This window comes from Mesoplodon densirostris, chromosome 11, assembly GCF_025265405.1.
Source record: "Mesoplodon densirostris isolate mMesDen1 chromosome 11, mMesDen1 primary haplotype, whole genome shotgun sequence".
Classification (NCBI taxonomy): domain Eukaryota; kingdom Metazoa; phylum Chordata; class Mammalia; order Artiodactyla; family Ziphiidae; genus Mesoplodon; species Mesoplodon densirostris.
The window spans coordinates 30218802-30240435 of record NC_082671.1 but is presented as its reverse complement, the minus strand read 5'-3'; positions in this window follow the sequence as shown (position 1 = coordinate 30240435).

The following is a 21634-nucleotide window of genomic DNA, read 5'->3' as shown; positions in this document are numbered from 1 at the left end:
CAGGGAGAGCCACGTTGAATGTAATACTGGCCGAAACGTTGTCCTGGGGCTGCTTGACAGCGCTAGAAATCAAGCTATGCAAGCGAGGATCAGTTCATTGCCCTTCCCTCTGCCTAGAGAGGGTTGACCCCAACAGCCTGTTCTGCGCTGTGTTGCTCGGAAAACAAACAGGGGACTCACGGCACACACGCTCTCCCTCAGAAGGGAATTCATACGCGACTCTCTGAGGCCTCCGGAGAGCCGTAGAGGAGTGAAAGCACTCTATCGAGTCAGGGCTCATGCAGATGGCTGCACAGCAAACTTTGCTGACAGGAAACACTCGTGCTTACCTTGAGGCCTGGGGTCACGTTTACTTCGCACTTTAGCTAGGGCAAGCCGTGGGATGAGCTCCTAGCAAGGCACTGGCGACCATCTGGATTCGTAGGAGAAAACTCACTTTCTTCCCTGAGGCATTCCTAGCAGTGACTAGAAGACGGGTAACAGCCCTGCCTTTCAGTCAGCCGTGAGGCCGCCACTATCTACCTTTCAAATGGGGGGAAATACTGCCTTTTGCCAGGCTTCTCAATTACACACCGTATAACCCCGCATATATACCTCTCTTCTCTGACAAGCCAAAGGAGGCCCTTGGAACGCAATTCGGCCTTCTGCGATGAAACTTGGGGATGCAGTGTGTTCTGCATGTGCTGAGTGGCATAATCCTCTAAATGCCCTCAGGAGGCCTAGGGGACTTTGCATGTTCCAAATGCCTACAAGGCTCAGGGTAAATCTCTACTTTATTCCGGGCTGGACCTAAAATCTACTTTCTGCCTCACTTAGAGAGACGTTGAGCACGAGTACCCAAAGAGGATTGGAGCCCCGGTGGTTTCTTTCAGGGCAGCTTAGGTGTCCTCACGTGGCAGACCCGCATGGAAAGAAAGCCTGCCCAAGAACCGTGCTCCTGGGGCTGTTTCAAAGCTGTGGAACGCTAGCCATAGAGAAGAGATTAGTTCCCGGCCCTTTCACCTGCATAGTGAGGGATGGTCCCAGAGCCGTGTATCGCTTGATTGTGCTCAGAAGGCTTTTGGTACACGGTGCACATCCTTGGAAAGAAGTGCCCCCGTGAGAGGCTTGAGCGCTGGGAGGCATACTAAAGCTAAAGCCGTCCATGGACTGAGACTTCCTGGAACCTGGTGCACCCCTGCCTCTGGTAATGGGAAAATGTGCACCTTACCTCGTGACTAGAGGTCACATCTACTTGGCACTTTAGCTACACAGTATGCTCTGGGCCGAGCTCCCAGGAAGGAACCGCAAGCGCCCGGTTTCTTTGGCAAAAGCTCACTGCTCCTCAGAGGCATCTGTGGAGTGAACAGTGTCTTGGTGGTGTGGTGTTCAGGCAGCTTGGAAGCTGCACCGAAGTGGCTTTCCAAAGGGGGAGAGTCGGGCTTCTCCCCCATGCTCCAGTTTCCAACTTGACCCCACAGCGCATTTACCGGCGCTCTCTGACTGACTGCTGGAGACTTGCGGCCGCACGGGGCCTTTCTAGGATCACACTTCGTCGCAGGCGGGGTCTTTTGCATGCCGTGCATAGCATTACCCGCTTAATGACTTAGTCAGGCCTAGGTGACTTTGGATCGTCCAAATGTCTCACAAGTGGACCGATTTTTCTGTTCTTTCTGTCAGGCTGGACCTACAGGGTACCTTGCGTCACAATAGAGAGATGGCAGGTAAGAGTCGCCATGGGGCTCTGTAGGCTCAGGGATTCTTTCAGTGCAGCTCAGAGGGCCCCCACACAGGGAGAGCCACGTTGAATGTAATACTGGCCGAAACGTTGTCCTGGGGCTGCTTGACAGCGCTAGAAATCAAGCTATGCAAGCGAGGATCAGTTCATTGCCCTTCCCTCCGCCTAGAGAGGGTTGACCCCAACAGCCTGTTCTGCGCTGTGTTGCTCGGAAAACAAACAGGGGACTCACGGCACACACGCTCTCCCTCCGAAGGGAATTCATACGCGACTCTCTGAGGCCTCCGGAGAGCCGTAGAGGAGTGAAAGCACTCTATCGAGTCAGGGCTCATGCAGATGGCTGCACAGCAAACTTTGCTGACAGGAAACACTCGTGCTTACCTTGAGGCCTGGGGTCACGTTTACTTCGCACTTTAGCTAGGGCAAGCCGTGGGATGAGCTCCTAGCAAGGCACTGGCGACCACCTGGATTCGTAGGAGAAAACTCACTTTCTTCCCTGAGGCATTCCTAGCAGTGACTAGAAGACGGGTAACAGCCCTGCCTTTCAGTCAGCCGTGAGGCCGCCACTATCTACCTTTCAAATGGGGGGAAATACTGCCTTTTGCCAGGCTTCTCAATTACACACCGGATCACCCAGCACATATACCTCTCTTCTCTGACAAGCCAAAGGAGGCCCTTGGAACGCAATTCGGCCTTCTGCGATGAAACTTAGGGATGCAGTGTGTTCTGCATGTGCTGAGTGGCATAATCCTCTAAATGCCCTCAGGAGGCCTAGGTGACATTGCATGTTCCAAAGGCCTAACAAGGCTCAGGGTAAATCCCTACTTTATTCCGGGCTGGACATGAAGTCTACTTTCTGCCTCACTTAGAGAGACGTCGAGCACGAGTCCCCAAAGGGGATTGGAGCCCCGGTGGTTTCTTTCAGGGCAGCTTAGGTGTCCTCACGTGGCAGACCCGCATGGAAAGAAAGCCTGCCCAAGAACCGTGCTCCTGGGGCTGTTTCAAAGCTGTGGAACGCTAGCCATAGAGAAGAGATTAGTTCCCGGCCCTTTCACCTGCATAGTGAGGGATGGTCCCAGAGCCGTGTATCCCTTGATTGTGCTCAGAAGGCTTTTGGTACACGGTGCACATCCTTGGAAAGAAGTGCCCCCGTGAGAGGCTTGAGCGCTGGGAGGCATACTAAAGCTAAAGCCGTCCATGGACTGAGACTTCCTGGAAACTGGTGCACCCCTGCCTCTGGTAATGGGAAAATGTGCACCTTACCTCGTGACTAGAGGTCACATCTACTTGGCACTTTAGCTACACAGTATGCTCTGGGCCGAGCTCCCAGGAAGGAACCGCAAGCGCCCGGTTTCTTTGGCAAAAGCTCACTGCTCCTCAGAGGCATCTGTGGAGTGAACAGTGTCCTGGTGGTGTGGTGTTCAGGCACCTTGGCAGCTGCACCGAAGTGGCTTTCCAAAGGGGGAGAGTCGGGCTTCTCCCCCATGCTCCAGTTTCCAACTTGACCCCACAGCGCATTTACCGGCGCTCTCTGACTGACTGCTGGAGACTTGCGGCCTCACGGGGCCTTTCTAGGATCACACTTCGTCGCAGGCGGGGTCTTTTGCATGCCGTGCATAGCATTACCCGCTTAATGACTTAGTCAGGCCTAGGTGACTTTGGATCGTCCAAATGTCTCACAAGTGGACCGATTTTTCTGTTCTTTCTGTCAGGCTGGACCTACAGGGTACCTTGCGTCACAATAGAGAGATGGCAGGTAAGAGTCGCCAGGGGGCTCTGTAGGCTCAGGGATTCTTTCAGTGCAGCTCAGAGGGCCCCCACACAGGGAGAGCCACGTTGAATGTAATACTGGCCGAAACGTTGTCCTGGGGCTGCTTGACAGCGCTAGAAATCAAGCTATGCAAGCGAGGATCAGTTCATTGCCCTTCCCTCTGCCTAGAGAGGGTTGACCCCAACAGCCTGTTCTGCGCTGTGTTGCTCGGAAAACAAACAGGGGACTCACGGCACACACGCTCTCCCTCAGAAGGGAATTCATACGCGACTCTCTGAGGCCTCCGGAGAGCCGTAGAGGAGTGAAAGCACTCTATCGAGTCAGGGCTCATGCAGATGGCTGCACAGCAAACTTTGCTGACAGGAAACACTCGTGCTTACCTTGAGGCCTGGGGTCACGTTTACTTCGCACTTTAGCTAGGGCAAGCCGTGGGATGAGCTCCTAGCAAGGCACTGGCGACCACCTGGATTCGTAGGAGAAAACTCACTTTCTTCCCTGAGGCATTCCTAGCAGTGACTAGAAGACGGGTAACAGCCCTGCCTTTCAGTCAGCCGTGAGGCCGCCACTATCTACCTTTCAAATGGGGGGAAATACTGCCTTTTGCCAGGCTTCTCAATTACACACCGTATAACCCCGCATATATACCTCTCTTCTCTGACAAGCCAAAGGAGGCCCTTGGAACGCAATTCGGCCTTCTGCGATGAAACTTGGGGATGCAGTGTGTTCTGCATGTGCTGAGTGGCATAATCCTCTAAATGCCCTCAGGAGGCCTAGGGGACTTTGCATGTTCCAAATGCCTACAAGGCTCAGGGTAAATCTCTACTTTATTCCGGGCTGGACCTAAAATCTACTTTCTGCCTCACTTAGAGAGACGTTGAGCACGAGTACCCAAAGAGGATTGGAGCCCCGGTGGTTTCTTTCAGGGCAGCTTAGGTGTCCTCACGTGGCAGACCCGCATGGAAAGAAAGCCTGCCCAAGAACCGTGCTCCTGGGGCTGTTTCAAAGCTGTGGAACGCTAGCCATAGAGAAGAGATTAGTTCCCGGCCCTTTCACCTGCATAGTGAGGGATGGTCCCAGAGCCGTGTATCGCTTGATTGTGCTCAGAAGGCTTTTGGTACACGGTGCACATCCTTGGAAAGAAGTGCCCCCGTGAGAGGCTTGAGCGCTGGGAGGCATACTAAAGCTAAAGCCGTCCATGGACTGAGACTTCCTGGAACCTGGTGCACCCCTGCCTCTGGTAATGGGAAAATGTGCACCTTACCTCGTGACTAGAGGTCACATCTACTTGGCACTTTAGCTACACAGTATGCTCTGGGCCGAGCTCCCAGGAAGGAACCGCAAGCGCCCGGTTTCTTTGGCAAAAGCTCACTGCTCCTCAGAGGCATCTGTGGAGTGAACAGTGTCTTGGTGGTGTGGTGTTCAGGCAGCTTGGAAGCTGCACCGAAGTGGCTTTCCAAAGGGGGAGAGTCGGGCTTCTCCCCCATGCTCCAGTTTCCAACTTGACCCCACAGCGCATTTACCGGCGGTCTCTGACTGACTGCTGGAGACTTGCGGCCGCACGGGGCCTTTCTAGGATCACACTTCGTCGCAGGCGGGGTCTTTTGCATGCCGTGCATAGCATTACCCGCTTAATGACTTAGTCAGGCCTAGGTGACTTTGGATCGTCCAAATGTCTCACAAGTGGACCGATTTTTCTGTTCTTTCTGTCAGGCTGGACCTACAGGGTACCTTGCGTCACAATAGAGAGATGGCAGGTAAGAGTCGCCATGGGGCTCTGTAGGCTCAGGGATTCTTTCAGTGCAGCTCAGAGGGCCCCCACACAGGGAGAGCCACGTTGAATGTAATACTGGCCGAAACGTTGTCCTGGGGCTGCTTGACAGCGCTAGAAATCAAGCTATGCAAGCGAGGATCAGTTCATTGCCCTTCCCTCCGCCTAGAGAGGGTTGACCCCAACAGCCTGTTCTGCGCTGTGTTGCTCGGAAAACAAACAGGGGACTCACGGCACACACGCTCTCCCTCAGAAGGGAATTCATACGCGACTCTCTGAGGCCTCCGGAGAGCCGTAGAGGAGTGAAAGCACTCTATCGAGTCAGGGCTCATGCAGATGGCTGCACAGCAAACTTTGCTGACAGGAAACACTCGTGCTTACCTTGAGGCCTGGGGTCACGTTTACTTCGCACTTTAGCTAGGGCAAGCCGTGGGATGAGCTCCTAGCAAGGCACTGGCGACCACCTGGATTCGTAGGAGAAAACTCACTTTCTTCCCTGAGGCATTCCTAGCAGTGACTAGAAGACGGGTAACAGCCCTGCCTTTCAGTCAGCCGTGAGGCCGCCACTATCTACCTTTCAAATGGGGGGAAATACTGCCTTTTGCCAGGCTTCTCAATTACACACCGGATCACCCAGCACATATACCTCTCTTCTCTGACAAGCCAAAGGAGGCCCTTGGAACGCAATTCGGCCTTCTGCGATGAAACTTAGGGATGCAGTGTGTTCTGCATGTGCTGAGTGGCATAATCCTCTAAATGCCCTCAGGAGGCCTAGGTGACATTGCATGTTCCAAAGGCCTAACAAGGCTCAGGGTAAATCCCTACTTTATTCCGGGCTGGACATGAAGTCTACTTTCTGCCTCACTTAGAGAGACGTCGAGCACGAGTCCCCAAAGGGGATTGGAGCCCCGGTGGTTTCTTTCAGGGCAGCTTAGGTGTCCTCACGTGGCAGACCCGCATGGAAAGAAAGCCTGCCCAAGAACCGTGCTCCTGGGGCTGTTTCAAAGCTGTGGAACGCTAGCCATAGAGAAGAGATTAGTTCCCGGCCCTTTCACCTGCATAGTGAGGGATGGTCCCAGAGCCGTGTATCCCTTGATTGTGCTCAGAAGGCTTTTGGTACACGGTGCACATCCTTGGAAAGAAGTGCCCCCGTGAGAGGCTTGAGCGCTGGGAGGCATACTAAAGCTAAAGCCGTCCATGGACTGAGACTTCCTGGAAACTGGTGCACCCCTGCCTCTGGTAATGGGAAAATGTGCACCTTACCTCGTGACTAGAGGTCACATCTACTTGGCACTTTAGCTACACAGTATGCTCTGGGCCGAGCTCCCAGGAAGGAACCGCAAGCGCCCGGTTTCTTTGGCAAAAGCTCACTGCTCCTCAGAGGCATCTGTGGAGTGAACAGTGTCCTGGTGGTGTGGTGTTCAGGCACCTTGGCAGCTGCACCGAAGTGGCTTTCCAAAGGGGGAGAGTCGGGCTTCTCCCCCATGCTCCAGTTTCCAACTTGACCCCACAGCGCATTTACCGGCGCTCTCTGACTGACTGCTGGAGACTTGCGGCCTCACGGGGCCTTTCTAGGATCACACTTCGTCGCAGGCGGGGTCTTTTGCATGCCGTGCATAGCATTACCCGCTTAATGACTTAGTCAGGCCTAGGTGACTTTGGATCGTCCAAATGTCTCACAAGTGGACCGATTTTTCTGTTCTTTCTGTCAGGCTGGACCTACAGGGTACCTTGCGTCACAATAGAGAGATGGCAGGTAAGAGTCGCCAGGGGGCTCTGTAGGCTCAGGGATTCTTTCAGTGCAGCTCAGAGGGCCCCTACACAGGGAGAGCCACGTTGAATGTAATACTGGCCGAAACGTTGTCCTGGGGCTGCTTGACAGCGCTAGAAATCAAGCTATGCAAGCGAGGATCAGTTCATTGCCCTTCCCTCCGCCTAGAGAGGGTTTACCCCAACAGCCTGTTCTGTGCTGTGTTGCTCGGAAAACAAACAGGGGACTCACGGCACACACGCTCTCCCTCCGAAGGGAATTCATACGCGACTCTCTGAGGCCTCCGGAGAGCCGTAGAGGAGTGAAAGCACTCTATCGAGTCAGGGCTCATGGAGATGGCTGCAGAGCAAACTTTGCTGATAGGAAACACTCGTGCTTACCTTGAGGCCTGGGGTCACGTTTACTTCGCACTTTAGCTAGGGCAAGCCGTGGGATGAGCTCCTAGCAAGGCACTGGCGACCACCTGGATTCGTAGGAGAAAACTCACTTTCTTCCCTGAGGCATTCCTAGCAGTGACTAGAAGACGGGTAACAGCCCTGCCTTTCAGTCAGCCGTGAGGCCGCCACTATCTACCTTTCAAATGGGGCGAAATACTGCCTTTTGCCAGGCTTCTCAATTACACACCGTATAACCCCGCATATATACCTCTCTTCTCTGACAAGCCAAAGGAGGCCCTTGGAACGCAATTCGGCCTTCTGCGATGAAACTTGGGGATGCAGTGTGTTCTGCATGTGCTGAGTGGCATAATCCTCTAAATGCCCTCAGGAGGCCTAGGTGACATTGCATGTTCCAAAGGCCTAACAAGGCTCAGGGTAAATCCCTACTTTATTCCGGGCTGGACATGAAGTCTACTTTCTGCCTCACTTAGAGAGACGTCGAGCACGAGTCCCCAAAGGGGATTGGAGCCCCGGTGGTTTCTTTCAGGGCAGCTTAGGTGTCCTCACGTGGCAGACCCGCATGGAAAGAAAGCCTGCCCAAGAACCGTGCTCCTGGGGCTGTTTCAAAGCTGTGGAACGCTAGCCATAGAGAAGAGATTAGTTCCCGGCCCTTTCACCTGCATAGTGAGGGATGGTCCCAGAGCCGTGTATCCCTTGATTGTGCTCAGAAGGCTTTTGGTACACGGTGCACATCCTTGGAAAGAAGTGCCCCCGTGAGAGGCTTGAGCGCTGGGAGGCATACTAAAGCTAAAGCCGTCCATGGACTGAGACTTCCTGGAACCTGGTGCACCCCTGCCTCTGGTAATGGGAAAATGTGCACCTTACCTCGTGACTAGAGGTCACATCTACTTGGCACTTTAGCTACACAGTATGCTCTGGGCCGAGCTCCCAGGAAGGAACCGCAAGCGCCCGGTTTCTTTGGCAAAAGCTCACTGCTCCTCAGAGGCATCTGTGGAGTGAACAGTGTCCTGGTAGTGTGGTGTTCAGGCAGCTCGGAAGCTGCACCGAAGTGGCTTTCCAAAGGGGGAGAGTCGGGCTTCTCCCCCATGCTCCAGTTTCCAACTTGACCCCACAGCGCATTTACCGGCGCTCTCTGACTGACTGCTGGAGACTTGCGGCCGCACGGGGCCTTTCTAGGATCACACTTCGTCGCAGGCGGGGTCTTTTGCATGCCGTGCATAGCATTACCCGCTTAATGACTTAGTCAGGCCTAGGTGACTTTGGATCGTCCAAATGTCTCACAAGTGGACCGATTTTTCTGTTCTTTCTGTCAGGCTGGACCTACAGGGTACCTTGCGTCACAATAGAGAGATGGCAGGTAAGAGTCGCCATGGGGCTCTGTAGGCTCAGGGATTCTTTCAGTGCAGCTCAGAGGGCCCCCACACAGGGAGAACCACGTTGAATGTAATACTGGCCGAAACGTTGTCCTGGGGCTGCTTGACAGCGCTAGAAATCAAGCTATGCAAGCGAGGATCAGTTCATTGCCCTTCCCTCCGCCTAGAGAGGGTTGACCCCAACAGCCTGTTCTGCGCTGTGTTGCTCGGAAAACAAACAGGGGACTCACGGCACACACGCTCTCCCTCCGAAGGGAATTCATACGCGACTCTCTGAGGCCTCCGGAGAGCCGTAGAGGAGTGAAAGCACTCTATCGAGTCAGGGCTCATGCAGATGGCTGCACAGCAAACTTTGCTGACAGGAAACACTCGTGCTTACCTTGAGGCCTGGGGTCACGTTTACTTCGCACTTTAGCTAGGGCAAGCCGTGGGATGAGCTCCTAGCAAGGCACTGGCGACCACCTGGATTCGTAGGAGAAAACTCACTTTCTTCCCTGAGGCATTCCTAGCAGTGACTAGAAGACGGGTAACAGCCCTGCCTTTCAGTCAGCCGTGAGGCCGCCACTATCTACCTTTCAAATGGGGGGAAATACTGCCTTTTGCCAGGCTTCTCAATTACACACCGGATCACCCAGCACATATACCTCTCTTCTCTGACAAGCCAAAGGAGGCCCTTGGAACGCAATTCGGCCTTCTGCGATGAAACTTAGGGATGCAGTGTGTTCTGCATGTGCTGAGTGGCATAATCCTCTAAATGCCCTCAGGAGGCCTAGGTGACATTGCATGTTCCAAAGGCCTAACAAGGCTCAGGGTAAATCCCTACTTTATTCCGGGCTGGACATGAAGTCTACTTTCTGCCTCACTTAGAGAGACGTCGAGCACGAGTCCCCAAAGGGGATTGGAGCCCCGGTGGTTTCTTTCAGGGCAGCTTAGGTGTCCTCACGTGGCAGACCCGCATGGAAAGAAAGCCTGCCCAAGAACCGTGCTCCTGGGGCTGTTTCAAAGCTGTGGAACGCTAGCCATAGAGAAGAGATTAGTTCCCGGCCCTTTCACCTGCATAGTGAGGGATGGTCCCAGAGCCGTGTATCCCTTGATTGTGCTCAGAAGGCTTTTGGTACACGGTGCACATCCTTGGAAAGAAGTGCCCCCGTGAGAGGCTTGAGCGCTGGGAGGCATACTAAAGCTAAAGCCGTCCATGGACTGAGACTTCCTGGAAACTGGTGCACCCCTGCCTCTGGTAATGGGAAAATGTGCACCTTACCTCGTGACTAGAGGTCACATCTACTTGGCACTTTAGCTACACAGTATGCTCTGGGCCGAGCTCCCAGGAAGGAACCGCAAGCGCCCGGTTTCTTTGGCAAAAGCTCACTGCTCCTCAGAGGCATCTGTGGAGTGAACAGTGTCCTGGTGGTGTGGTGTTCAGGCAGCTCGGAAGCTGCACCGAAGTGGCTTTCCAAAGGGGGAGAGTCGGGCTTCTCCCCCATGCTCCAGTTTCCAACTTGACCCCACAGCGCATTTACCGGCGCTCTCTGACTGACTGCTGGAGACTTGCGGCCTCACGGGGCCTTTCTAGGATCACACTTCGTCGCAGGCGGGGTCTTTTGCATGCCGTGCATAGCATTACCCGCTTAATGACTTAGTCAGGCCTAGGTGACTTTGGATCGTCCAAATGTCTCACAAGTGGACCGATTTTTCTGTTCTTTCTGTCAGGCTGGACCTACAGGGTACCTTGCGTCACAATAGAGAGATGGCAGGTAAGAGTCGCCAGGGGGCTCTGTAGGCTCAGGGATTCTTTCAGTGCAGCTCAGAGGGCCCCTACACAGGGAGAGCCACGTTGAATGTAATACTGGCCGAAACGTTGTCCTGGGGCTGCTTGACAGCGCTAGAAATCAAGCTATGCAAGCGAGGATCAGTTCATTGCCCTTCCCTCCGCCTAGAGAGGGTTTACCCCAACAGCCTGTTCTGTGCTGTGTTGCTCGGAAAACAAACAGGGGACTCACGGCACACACGCTCTCCCTCCGAAGGGAATTCATACGCGACTCTCTGAGGCCTCCGGAGAGCCGTAGAGGAGTGAAAGCACTCTATCGAGTCAGGGCTCATGGAGATGGCTGCACAGCAAACTTTGCTGATAGGAAACACTCGTGCTTACCTTGAGGCCTGGGGTCACGTTTACTTCGCACTTTAGCTAGGGCAAGCCGTGGGATGAGCTCCTAGCAAGGCACTGGCGACCACCTGGATTCGTAGGAGAAAACTCACTTTCTTCCCTGAGGCATTCCTAGCAGTGACTAGAAGACGGGTAACAGCCCTGCCTTTCAGTCAGCCGTGAGGCCGCCACTATCTACCTTTCAAATGGGGCGAAATACTGCCTTTTGCCAGGCTTCTCAATTACACACCGTATAACCCCGCATATATACCTCTCTTCTCTGACAAGCCAAAGGAGGCCCTTGGAACGCAATTCGGCCTTCTGCGATGAAACTTGGGGATGCAGTGTGTTCTGCATGTGCTGAGTGGCATAATCCTCTAAATGCCCTCAGGAGGCCTAGGTGACATTGCATGTTCCAAAGGCCTAACAAGGCTCAGGGTAAATCCCTACTTTATTCCGGGCTGGACATGAAGTCTACTTTCTGCCTCACTTAGAGAGACGTCGAGCACGAGTCCCCAAAGGGGATTGGAGCCCCGGTGGTTTCTTTCAGGGCAGCTTAGGTGTCCTCACGTGGCAGACCCGCATGGAAAGAAAGCCTGCCCAAGAACCGTGCTCCTGGGGCTGTTTCAAAGCTGTGGAACGCTAGCCATAGAGAAGAGATTAGTTCCCGGCCCTTTCACCTGCATAGTGAGGGATGGTCCCAGAGCCGTGTATCCCTTGATTGTGCTCAGAAGGCTTTTGGTACACGGTGCACATCCTTGGAAAGAAGTGCCCCCGTGAGAGGCTTGAGCGCTGGGAGGCATACTAAAGCTAAAGCCGTCCATGGACTGAGACTTCCTGGAAACTGGTGCACCCCTGCCTCTGGTAATGGGAAAATGTGCACCTTACCTCGTGACTAGAGGTCACATCTACTTGGCACTTTAGCTACACAGTATGCTCTGGGCCGAGCTCCCAGGAAGGAACCGCAAGCGCCCGGTTTCTTTGGCAAAAGCTCACTGCTCCTCAGAGGCATCTGTGGAGTGAACAGTGTCCTGGTGGTGTGGTGTTCAGGCAGCTCGGAAGCTGCACCGAAGTGGCTTTCCAAAGGGGGAGAGTCGGGCTTCTCCCCCATGCTCCAGTTTCCAACTTGACCCCACAGCGCATTTACCGGCGCTCTCTGACTGACTGCTGGAGACTTGCGGCCTCACGGGGCCTTTCTAGGATCACACTTCGTCGCAGGCGGGGTCTTTTGCATGCCGTGCATAGCATTACCCGCTTAATGACTTAGTCAGGCCTAGGTGACTTTGGATCGTCCAAATGTCTCACAAGTGGACCGATTTTTCTGTTCTTTCTGTCAGGCTGGACCTACAGGGTACCTTGCGTCACAATAGAGAGATGGCAGGTAAGAGTCGCCAGGGGGCTCTGTAGGCTCAGGGATTCTTTCAGTGCAGCTCAGAGGGCCCCTACACAGGGAGAGCCACGTTGAATGTAATACTGGCCGAAACGTTGTCCTGGGGCTGCTTGACAGCGCTAGAAATCAAGCTATGCAAGCGAGGATCAGTTCATTGCCCTTCCCTCCGCCTAGAGAGGGTTTACCCCAACAGCCTGTTCTGTGCTGTGTTGCTCGGAAAACAAACAGGGGACTCACGGCACACACGCTCTCCCTCCGAAGGGAATTCATACGCGACTCTCTGAGGCCTCCGGAGAGCCGTAGAGGAGTGAAAGCACTCTATCGAGTCAGGGCTCATGGAGATGGCTGCACAGCAAACTTTGCTGATAGGAAACACTCGTGCTTACCTTGAGGCCTGGGGTCACGTTTACTTCGCACTTTAGCTAGGGCAAGCCGTGGGATGAGCTCCTAGCAAGGCACTGGCGACCACCTGGATTCGTAGGAGAAAACTCACTTTCTTCCCTGAGGCATTCCTAGCAGTGACTAGAAGACGGGTAACAGCCCTGCCTTTCAGTCAGCCGTGAGGCCGCCACTATCTACCTTTCAAATGGGGGGAAATACTGCCTTTTGCCAGGCTTCTCAATTACACACCGGATCACCCAGCACATATACCTCTCTTCTCTGACAAGCCAAAGGAGGCCCTTGGAACGCAATTCGGCCTTCTGCGATGAAACTTAGGGATGCAGTGTGTTCTGCATGTGCTGAGTGGCATAATCCTCTAAATGCCCTCAGGAGGCCTAGGTGACATTGCATGTTCCAAAGGCCTAACAAGGCTCAGGGTAAATCTCTACTTTATTCCGGGCTGGACATGAAGTCTACTTTCTGCCTCATTTAGAGAGACGTCGAGCACGAGTCCCCAAAGTGGATTGGAGCCCCGGTGGTTTCTTTCAGGGCAGCTTAGGTGTCCTCACGTGGCAGACCCGCATGGAAAGAAAGCCTGCCCAAGAACCGTGCTCCTGGGGCTGTTTCAAAGCTGTGGAACGCTAGCCATAGAGAAGAGATTAGTTCCCGGCCCTTTCACCTGCATAGTGAGGGATGGTCCCAGAGCCGTGTATCGCTTGATTGTGCTCAGAAGGCTTTTGGTACACGGTGCACATCCTTGGAAAGAAGTGCCCCCGTGAGAGGCTTGAGTGCTGGGAGGCATACTAAAGCTAAAGCCGTCCACGGACTGAGACTTCCTGGAACCTGGTGCACCCCTTCTCTGGTAATGGGAAAATGTGCACCTTACCTCGTGACTAGAGGTCACATGTACTTGGCACTTTAGCTACACAGTATGCTCTGGGCCGAGCTCCCAGGAAGGAACCGCAAGCGCCCGGTTTCTTTGGCAAAAGCTCACTGCTCCTCAGAGGCATCTGTGGAGTGAACAGTGTCCTGGTGGTGTGGTGTTCAGGCAGCTCGGAAGATGCACCGAAGTGGCTTTCCAAAGGGGGAGAGTCGGGCTTCTCCCCCATGCTCCAGTTTCCAACTTGACCCCACAGCGCATTTACCGGCGCTCTCTGACTGACTGCTGGAGACTTGCGGCCGCACGGGGCCTTTCTATGATCACACTTCGTCGCAGGCAGGGTCTTTTGCATGCCGTGCATAGCATTACCCGCTTAATGACTTAGTCAGGCCTAGGTGACTTTGGATCGTCCAAATGTCTCACAAGTGGACCGATTTTTCTGTTCTTTCTGTCAGGCTGGACCTACAGGGTACCTTGCGTCACAATAGAGAGATGGCAGGTAAGAGTCGCCAGGGGTCTCTGTAGGCTCAGGGATTCTTTCAGTGCAGCTCAGAGGGCCCCCACACAGGGAGAGCCACGTTGAATGTAATACTGGCCGAAACTTGTCCTGGGGCTGCTTGACAGCGCTAGAAATCAAGCTATGCAAGCGAGGATCAGTTCATTGCCCTTCCCTCTGCCTAGAAAGGGTTGACCCCAACAGCCTGTTCTGCGCTGTGTTGCTCGGAAAACAAACAGGGGCCTCACGGCACACACGCTCTCCCTCAGAAGGGAATTCATACGCGACTCTCTGAGGCCTCCGGAGAGCCGTAGAGGAGTGAAAGCACTCTATCGAGTCAGGGCTCATGCAGATGGCTGCACAGCAAACTTTGCTGACAGGAAACACTCGTGCTTACCTTGAGGCCTGGGGTCACGTTTACTTCGCACTTTAGCTAGGGCAAGCCGTGGGATGAGCTCCTAGCAAGGCAGTGGCGACCACCTGGATTCGTAGGAGAAAACTCACTTTCTTCCCTGAGGCATTCCTAGCAGTGACTAGAAGACGGGTAACAGCCCTGCCTTTCAGTCAGCCGTGAGGCCGCCACTATCTACCTTTCAAATGGGGGGAAATACTGCCTTTTGCCAGGCTTCTCAATTACACACCGTATAACCCCGCATATATACCTCTCTTCTCTGACAAGCCAAAGGAGGCCCTTGGAACGCAATTCGGCCTTCTGCGATGAAACTTGGGGATGCAGTGTGTTCTGCATGTGCTGAGTGGCATAATCCTCTAAATGCCCTCAGGAGGCCTAGGTGACATTGCATGTTCCAAAGGCCTAACAAGGCTCAGGGTAAATCCCTACTTTATTCCGGGCTGGACATGAAGTCTACTTTCTGCCTCACTTAGAGAGACGTCGAGCACGAGTCCCCAAAGGGGATTGGAGCCCCGGTGGTTTCTTTCAGGGCAGCTTAGGTGTCCTCACGTGGCAGACCCGCATGGAAAGAAAGCCTGCCCAAGAACCGTGCTCCTGGGGCTGTTTCAAAGCTGTGGAACGCTAGCCATAGAGAAGAGATTAGTTCCCGGCCCTTTCACCTGCATAGTGAGGGATGGTCCCAGAGCCGTGTATCCCTTGATTGTGCTCAGAAGGCTTTTGGTACACGGTGCACATCCTTGGAAAGAAGTGCCCCCGTGAGAGGCTTGAGCGCTGGGAGGCATACTAAAGCTAAAGCCGTCCATGGACTGAGACTTCCTGGAACCTGGTGCACCCCTGCCTCTGGTAATGGGAAAATGTGCACCTTACCTCGTGACTAGAGGTCACATCTACTTGGCACTTTAGCTACACAGTATGCTCTGGGCCGAGCTCCCAGGAAGGAACCGCAAGCGCCCGGTTTCTTTGGCAAAAGCTCACTGCTCCTCAGAGGCATCTGTGGAGTGAACAGTGTCCTGGTGGTGTGGTGTTCAGGCAGCTCGGAAGCTGCACCGAAGTGGCTTTCCAAAGGGGGAGAGTCGGGCTTCTCCCCCATGCTCCAGTTTCCAACTTGACCCCACAGCGCATTTACCGGCGCTCTCTGACTGACTGCTGGAGACTTGCGGCCTCACGGGGCCTTTCTAGGATCACACTTCGTCGCAGGCGGGGTCTTTTGCATGCCGTGCATAGCATTACCCGCTTAATGACTTAGTCAGGCCTAGGTGACTTTGGATCGTCCAAATGTCTCACAAGTGGACCGATTTTTCTGTTCTTTCTGTCAGGCTGGACCTACAGGGTACCTTGCGTCACAATAGAGAGATGGCAGGTAAGAGTCGCCAGGGGGCTCTGTAGGCTCAGGGATTCTTTCAGTGCAGCTCAGAGGGCCCCTACACAGGGAGAGCCACGTTGAATGTAATACTGGCCGAAACGTTGTCCTGGGGCTGCTTGACAGCGCTAGAAATCAAGCTATGCAAGCGAGGATCAGTTCATTGCCCTTCCCTCCGCCTAGAGAGGGTTTACCCCAACAGCCTGTTCTGTGCTGTGTTGCTCGGAAAACAAACAGGGGACTCACGGCACACACGCTCTCCCTCCGAAGGGAATTCATACGCGACTCTCTGAGGCCTCCGGAGAGCCGTAGAGGAGTGAAAGCACTCTATCGAGTCAGGGCTCATGGAGATGGCTGCACAGCAAACTTTGCTGATAGGAAACACTCGTGCTTACCTTGAGGCCTGGGGTCACGTTTACTTCGCACTTTAGCTAGGGCAAGCCGTGGGATGAGCTCCTAGCAAGGCACTGGCGACCACCTGGATTCGTAGGAGAAAACTCACTTTCTTCCCTGAGGCATTCCTAGCAGTGACTAGAAGACGGGTAACAGCCCTGCCTTTCAGTCAGCCGTGAGGCCGCCACTATCTACCTTTCAAATGGGGCGAAATACTGCCTTTTGCCAGGCTTCTCAATTACACACCGTATAACCCCGCATATATACCTCTCTTCTCTGACAAGCCAAAGGAGGCCCTTGGAACGCAATTCGGCCTTCTGCGATGAAACTTGGGGATGCAGTGTGTTCTGCATGTGCTGAGTGGCATAATCCTCTAAATGCCCTCAGGAGGCCTAGGTGACATTGCATGTTCCAAAGGCCTAACAAGGCTCAGGGTAAATCCCTACTTTATTCCGGGCTGGACATGAAGTCTACTTTCTGCCTCACTTAGAGAGACGTCGAGCACGAGTCCCCAAAGGGGATTGGAGCCCCGGTGGTTTCTTTCAGGGCAGCTTAGGTGTCCTCACGTGGCAGACCCGCATGGAAAGAAAGCCTGCCCAAGAACCGTGCTCCTGGGGCTGTTTCAAAGCTGTGGAACGCTAGCCATAGAGAAGAGATTAGTTCCCGGCCCTTTCACCTGCATAGTGAGGGATGGTCCCAGAGCCGTGTATCCCTTGATTGTGCTCAGAAGGCTTTTGGTACACGGTGCACATCCTTGGAAAGAAGTGCCCCCGTGAGAGGCTTGAGCGCTGGGAGGCATACTAAAGCTAAAGCCGTCCATGGACTGAGACTTCCTGGAAACTGGTGCACCCCTGCCTCTGGTAATGGGAAAATGTGCACCTTACCTCGTGACTAGAGGTCACATCTACTTGGCACTTTAGCTACACAGTATGCTCTGGGCCGAGCTCCCAGGAAGGAACCGCAAGCGCCCGGTTTCTTTGGCAAAAGCTCACTGCTCCTCAGAGGCATCTGTGGAGTGAACAGTGTCCTGGTGGTGTGGTGTTCAGGCAGCTCGGAAGCTGCACCGAAGTGGCTTTCCAAAGGGGGAGAGTCGGGCTTCTCCCCCATGCTCCAGTTTCCAACTTGACCCCACAGCGCATTTACCGGCGCTCTCTGACTGACTGCTGGAGACTTGCGGCCTCACGGGGCCTTTCTAGGATCACACTTCGTCGCAGGCGGGGTCTTTTGCATGCCGTGCATAGCATTACCCGCTTAATGACTTAGTCAGGCCTAGGTGACTTTGGATCGTCCAAATGTCTCACAAGTGGACCGATTTTTCTGTTCTTTCTGTCAGGCTGGACCTACAGGGTACCTTGCGTCACAATAGAGAGATGGCAGGTAAGAGTCGCCAGGGGGCTCTGTAGGCTCAGGGATTCTTTCAGTGCAGCTCAGAGGGCCCCTACACAGGGAGAGCCACGTTGAATGTAATACTGGCCGAAACGTTGTCCTGGGGCTGCTTGACAGCGCTAGAAATCAAGCTATGCAAGCGAGGATCAGTTCATTGCCCTTCCCTCCGCCTAGAGAGGGTTTACCCCAACAGCCTGTTCTGTGCTGTGTTGCTCGGAAAACAAACAGGGGACTCACGGCACACACGCTCTCCCTCCGAAGGGAATTCATACGCGACTCTCTGAGGCCTCCGGAGAGCCGTAGAGGAGTGAAAGCACTCTATCGAGTCAGGGCTCATGGAGATGGCTGCACAGCAAACTTTGCTGATAGAAACACTCGTGCTTACCTTGAGGCCTGGGGTCACGTTTACTTCGCACTTTAGCTAGGGCAAGCCGTGGGATGAGCTCCTAGCAAGGCACTGGCGACCACCTGGATTCGTAGGAGAAAACTCACTTTCTTCACTGAGGCATTCCTAGCAGTGACTAGAAGACGGGTAACAGCCCTGCCTTTCAGTCAGCCGTGAGGCCGCCACTATCTACCTTTCAAATGGGGGGAAATACTGCCTTTTGCCAGGCTTCTCAATTACACACCGGATCACCCAGCACATATACCTCTCTTCTCTGACAAGCCAAAGGAGGCCCTTGGAACACAATTCGGCCTTCTGCGATGAAACTTGGGGATGCAGTGTGTTCTGCATGTGCTGAGTGGCATAATCCTCTAAATGCCCTCAGGAGGCCTAGGTGACATTGCATGTTCCAAAGGCCTAACAAGGCTCAGGGTAAATCCCTACTTTATTCCGGGCTGGACATGAAGTCTACTTTCTGCCTCACTTAGAGAGACGTCGAGCACGAGTCCCCAAAGGGGATTGGAGCCCCGGTGGTTTCTTTCAGGGCAGCTTAGGTGTCCTCACGTGGCAGACCCGCATGGAAAGAAAGCCTGCCCAAGAACCGTGCTCCTGGGGCTGTTTCAAAGCTGTGGAACGCTAGCCATAGAGAAGAGATTAGTTCCCGGCCCTTTCACCTGCATAGTGAGGGATGGTCCCAGAGCCGTGTATCCCTTGATTGTGCTCAGAAGGCTTTTGGTACACGGTGCACATCCTTGGAAAGAAGTGCCCCCGTGAGAGGCTTGAGCGCTGGGAGGCATACTAAAGCTAAAGCCGTCCATGGACTGAGACTTCCTGGAAACTGGTGCACCCCTGCCTCTGGTAATGGGAAAATGTGCACCTTACCTCGTGACTAGAGGTCACATCTACTTGGCACTTTAGCTACACAGTATGCTCTGGGCCGAGCTCCCAGGAAGGAACCGCAAGCGCCCGGTTTCTTTGGCAAAAGCTCACTGCTCCTCAGAGGCATCTGTGGAGTGAACAGTGTCCTGGTGGTGTGGTGTTCAGGCAGCTCGGAAGCTGCACCGAAGTGGCTTTCCAAAGGGGGAGAGTCGGGCTTCTCCCCCATGCTCCAGTTTCCAACTTGACCCCACAGCGCATTTACCGGCGCTCTCTGACTGACTGCTGGAGACTTGCGGCCTCACGGGGCCTTTCTAGGATCACACTTCGTCGCAGGCGGGGTCTTTTGCATGCCGTGCATAGCATTACCCGCTTAATGACTTAGTCAGGCCTAGGTGACTTTGGATCGTCCAAATGTCTCACAAGTGGACCGATTTTTCTGTTCTTTCTGTCAGGCTGGACCTACAGGGTACCTTGCGTCACAATAGAGAGATGGCAGGTAAGAGTCGCCAGGGGGCTCTGTAGGCTCAGGGATTCTTTCAGTGCAGCTCAGAGGGCCCCTACACAGGGAGAGCCACGTTGAATGTAATACTGGCCGAAACGTTGTCCTGGGGCTGCTTGACAGCGCTAGAAATCAAGCTATGCAAGCGAGGATCAGTTCATTGCCCTTCCCTCCGCCTAGAGAGGGTTTACCCCAACAGCCTGTTCTGTGCTGTGTTGCTCGGAAAACAAACAGGGGCCTCACGGCACACACGCTCTCCCTCCGAAGGGAATTCATACGCGACTCTCTGAGGCCTCCGGAGAGCCGTAGAGGAGTGAAAGCACTCTATCGAGTCAGGGCTCATGGAGATGGCTGCACAGCAAACTTTGCTGATAGAAACACTCGTGCTTACCTTGAGGCCTGGGGTCACGTTTACTTCGCACTTTAGCTAGGGCAAGCCGTGGGATGAGCTCCTAGCAAGGCACTGGCGACCACCTGGATTCGTAGGAGAAAACTCACTTTCTTCACTGAGGCATTCCTAGCAGTGACTAGAAGACGGGTAACAGCCCTGCCTTTCAGTCAGCCGTGAGGCCGCCACTATCTACCTTTCAAATGGGGGGAAATACTGCCTTTTGCCAGGCTTCTCAATTACACACCGGATCACCCAGCACATATACCTCTCTTCTCTGACAAGCCAAAGGAGGCCCTTGGAACACAATTCGGCCTTCTGCGATGAAACTTGGGGATGCAGTGTGTTCTGCATGTGCTGAGTGGCATAATCCTCTAAATGCCCTCAGGAGGCCAAGGTGACATTGCATGTTCCAAAGGCCTAACAAGGCTCAGGGTAAATCCCTACTTTATTCCGGGCTGGACATGAAGTCTACTTTCTGCCTCACTTAGAGAGACGTCGAGCACGAGTCCCCAAAGGGGATTGGAGCCCCGGTGGTTTCTTTCAGGGCAGCTTAGGTGTCCTCACGTGGCAGACCCGCATGGAAAGAAAGCCTGCCCAAGAACCGTGCTCCTGGGGCTGTTTCAAAGCTGTGGAACGCTAGCCATAGAGAAGAGATTAGTTCCCGGCCCTTTCACCTGCATAGTGAGGGATGGTCCCAGAGCCGTGTATCCCTTGATTGTGCTCAGAAGGCTTTTGGTACACGGTGCACATCCTTGGAAAGAAGTGCCCCCGTGAGAGGCTTGAGCGCTGGGAGGCATACTAAAGCTAAAGCCGTCCATGGACTGAGACTTCCTGGAAACTGGTGCACCCCTGCCTCTGGTAATGGGAAAATGTGCACCTTACCTCGTGACTAGAGGTCACATCTACTTGGCACTTTAGCTACACAGTATGCTCTGGGCCGAGCTCCCAGGAAGGAACCGCAAGCGCCCGGTTTCTTTGGCAAAAGCTCACTGCTCCTCAGAGGCATCTGTGGAGTGAACAGTGTCCTGGTGGTGTGGTGTTCAGGCACCTTGGCAGCTGCACCGAAGTGGCTTTCCAAAGGGGGAGAGTCGGGCTTCTCCCCCATGCTCCAGTTTCCAACTTGACCCCACAGCGCATTTACCGGCACTCTCTGACTGACTGCTGGAGACTTGCGGCCGCACGGGGCCTTTCTATGATCACACTTCGTTGCAGGCGGGGTCTTTTGCATGCCGTGCATAGCATTACCCGCTTAATGACTTAGTCAGGCCTAGGTGACTTTGGATCGTCCAAATGTCTCACAAGTGGACCGGTTTTTCTGTTCTTTCTGTCAGGCTGGACCTACAGGGTACCTTGCGTCACAATAGAGAGATGGCAGGTAAGAGTCGCCAGGGGGCTCTGTAGGCTCAGGGATTCTTTCAGTGCAGCTCAGAGGGCCCCCACACAGGGAGAGCCACGTTGAATGTAATACTGGCCGAAACGTTGTCCTGGGGCTGCTTGACAGCGCTAGAAATCAAGCTATGCAAGCGAGGATCAGTTCATTGCCCTTCCCTCTGCCTAGAAAGGGTTGACCCCAACAGCCTGTTCTGCGCTGTGTTGCTCGGAAAACAAACAGGGGACTCACGGCACACACGCTCTCCCTCAGAAGGGAATTCATACGCGACTCTCTGAGGCCTCCGGAGAGCCGTAGAGGAGTGAAAGCACTCTATGGAGTCAGGGCTCATGCAGATGGCTGCACAGCAAACTTTGCTGATAGGAAACACTCGTGCTTACCTTGAGGCCTGGGGTCACGTTTACTTCGCACTTTAGCTAGGGCAAGCCGTGGGATGAGCTCCTAGCAAGGC